The 2,926-nt window shown below is 40.4% G+C and overlaps 1 long non-coding RNA gene across 1 annotated transcript; it reads left to right on the forward strand.

Annotated features, from left to right (window-relative positions):
- Nucleotides 1-539: 539 nt before the first annotated feature.
- Nucleotides 540-1,710, forward strand: LOC308185361. The gene is made up of 3 exons (XR_013943326.1): nt 540-1,291; nt 1,443-1,495; nt 1,573-1,710. It is a non-coding gene; the product is annotated as an uncharacterized lncRNA (long non-coding RNA).
- Nucleotides 1,711-2,926: the final 1,216 nt, after the last annotated feature.

The raw sequence follows: 2,926 nt of genomic DNA on the forward strand, positions 1-2,926 counted from the left end.
AGAGGCAGCCTCATTGCTCTATGCAGCTTCCTGAGGAGGGAAAGTGGAGAGGGAGGTACCAGGCTCTGCTCCCTGGTCATGTATGACAGGACATGCAGGAAGGGCACAAAGCTGCTCCAGGGGAGGTTCAGGCTGGACATGAGGAAATATTTCTTTACCATGAGGGTGGTCAAACTCTAGAACAGGTTTCCTAGAGAGGTCGCTAATGCCCCATGCCTGCCAGTGTTCAAGAAGCATTTGGATAATTCCCTCAACATGCTTTAACTTTCTGTTAGCACTGAGGTGAGCCCTCAGGCAGCTGGATCTTTGAATGTCCCATCCAACTGAACTATTCTATTCTATTCTGTTCTGTTCTGTTGCCCTCTGTCATAGTCTAACATTATAAAAAGAGTCTACTGTAAGACTCTTTTGCAGTATCAGAGCATTTCAAAACAGCACCAGTGAAGGTACACATGGAGGTTTGTTGCCTGTAGTACCCAAAGTGCTTCAATGATAAAGATTGTCAACTCAGGATAAGGAGAAACGGAGAATAAATCTCAACAATGACATGCAAAAAATACATATATATATAAGTATATATATATTCAAAACTCTGGAGTAACAAAAGCTCAGAAAAGGGGGAAAAGGAAAAAAAATGAATCAATTAAAATGAGTTTCATTCCTACAGTTCAGGAAAAATTGAGAGTTTCAATTTAATTTGATTTTCTAGGATGACAGTCTATCAGACTAGTTATTGGTGTTCAGCAGCCACACCTCCTTAGAGAGGAGTAAGCTCTTTAGCTCCCTACTGCATCTGCTAGTGTCCTGCATACTTCTTTCTCTGTCTTGGTTTCAGCTGGTTCTCATCCACCACCTTCGCCAGCATTTCAGCATTTCTCTCTTGAGCCAAGCTTATTTACTTGGGTTTGTCTCACACCTGTTCTGATTCAAACGCAGTGCAATCCGAGCCTTATTAAAGTCATCAAGAGACAGTGAAGCTATAAATTCATTTGATAATTTCTTTGGGAAGTTACTCACTTCTAGTTGTTTTTGTTTGTTTATTTCTCTTTGTTTAACTTCCTTAATTTCTAGATTTCCCTTTGTCTGGCTTCAGCTTCACTCATTCAGTTCTTGTTCTGCCTTTGCCCATGGGACCACAGAGGCTTTCTTCTGTCATTAATTTTCCTCTTTGATGCATTATCTCTAAGAGTAGAAGCATGTTTTTAATATTCCTTTGACAAAATACCTCATGAAATCTAAGCTAGGCTTTTCAAGGGACACTTATTTAAGCCACCAACCCTCTACACTTGTAGTAAGCCACTGACAAATAGGTCTCATTGGTCTATTGGTCAAAATATTGTTTCATTTCTGCATCAAAGCAAATTCTTTATGCATGTGGCTCTCTTTTGATTTTTTTTTTTTTTTTTTTGACAAGAACTAATATGATTACTTCCTACTTATAGAGAACAACAGAAAAAGATGTGGATGCTTTACACACAAATAAGAAAGCTCTTTGGTCAGTTTTGCATTTTTTCTTACCTGCCCTTATAAGAATTTCCAACCCAAGCTTCCCATTTTCTCAACTGTTTCTAGGGAGGATCATCGGGCTTCAAGAGAAGTTTATTTCGCATGAACTTCCCAAACTGCTGGGAGCCACAGAAAGGCCAGACACAGTCAGAAAACTGAAAGGCTGAAAGAAGCAAGGGAAGCAAGGTGCAAGACCAATGCCAACCACCCAGTAGTCTGAGGGGGCCTGGCCTCTTCCGGGCCTGCACCAGATATGCTTTTACATTGCATCAGTGAAAAACAGTGAATTTAAGTCCAAAAGTGGCCACGAGTTGAGGCCATTATAAAGAAAATTATAAGCACTTATGTTAGAAATTCCTGACTGCGACAATGGGAAATCACTTTGAGGCAGGACCTGCTTGCTGAGGCAGACCACCACACCTCATTGTGCAGGCTGTTTTCATTTGCTGTCTCCTCCATCCTTCCCTCTCTTCCTGCTGGGTGAACCTCATCCCTTCCCCGCCTATCTCCCCCCTGTTCTGCCACTTGTAAGCTCTTTTAGGCCCTCTACACCCCTGTCACACCTCTCTTTCTGTTCGCTTTGGGCTGGGTACCACAACCTTTCCACGCAGCCACTGTAATGAATGCATAGATGCAAACACTCTCACTAATGCATTCTTCTTAACTGCAGACAGTACACTCCTCCAAGGACTATTAAACCTTGAAAGCTCTTTTCCTCCCTCCAGACACATTCCATCCAAGACAACAGCATCTTTTCATGCCCACTCTATGTGAGCCCAATGTTTTCTTCCTCCTGTGTCACTTCCAGCAGGTAGAGTGGAGTGATTAATAAGCCCACAAATTGCTCTGCCATTACTTATGTTTGTTTATGAAACTACCAACAGATGGGTAATGGTCTTCCAAAATAATAGTTACCTCCAGGCACACATATTGACAGAGTACCATTAAATGCTTTTGTTTATACCCTGTGCTCTTTTTTGCGATACATGAAAACTGCCTTAAATGGTTTCTGAAAGTCTTTTTGACTTAACTGCTATTCCCCAGTGAAGTCAGTTTTCTGTGGTGTTGCAGTCCTTATCCCCCCTTGTCTTCCATTCAGCGCCAGGAAGCCAAGATTTGTATTTTTGCCTCTCTATTTTCTTCATACAAACAGTCAGAATACATCTTTTTTCTTCTTTTTTTTTTTTAGGCTTTAAATAAAAGAGTTACAAAAAAGGTTACATTACTCTAACTCTAAAAAGATATATTGGCATACCCAAAGACGGTCATGAAAGACTGAAAAAAGAGGACACATTTATAAATTAATGGGCTAAAATTTTATATATTTGGAAATGAGCTCCAAAAAAACAAATAACACATTGAAGAGCTAGATGTTTCCACTCATCACATACTTTTCAGATTTTTTTTCATTTCTTTTTCC

The sequence above is a fragment of the Anser brachyrhynchus genome (genome assembly GCF_964034855.1).
Source record: "Anser brachyrhynchus genome assembly, chromosome: 1".
NCBI classification, from domain to species: Eukaryota; Metazoa; Chordata; class Aves; order Anseriformes; family Anatidae; genus Anser; species Anser brachyrhynchus.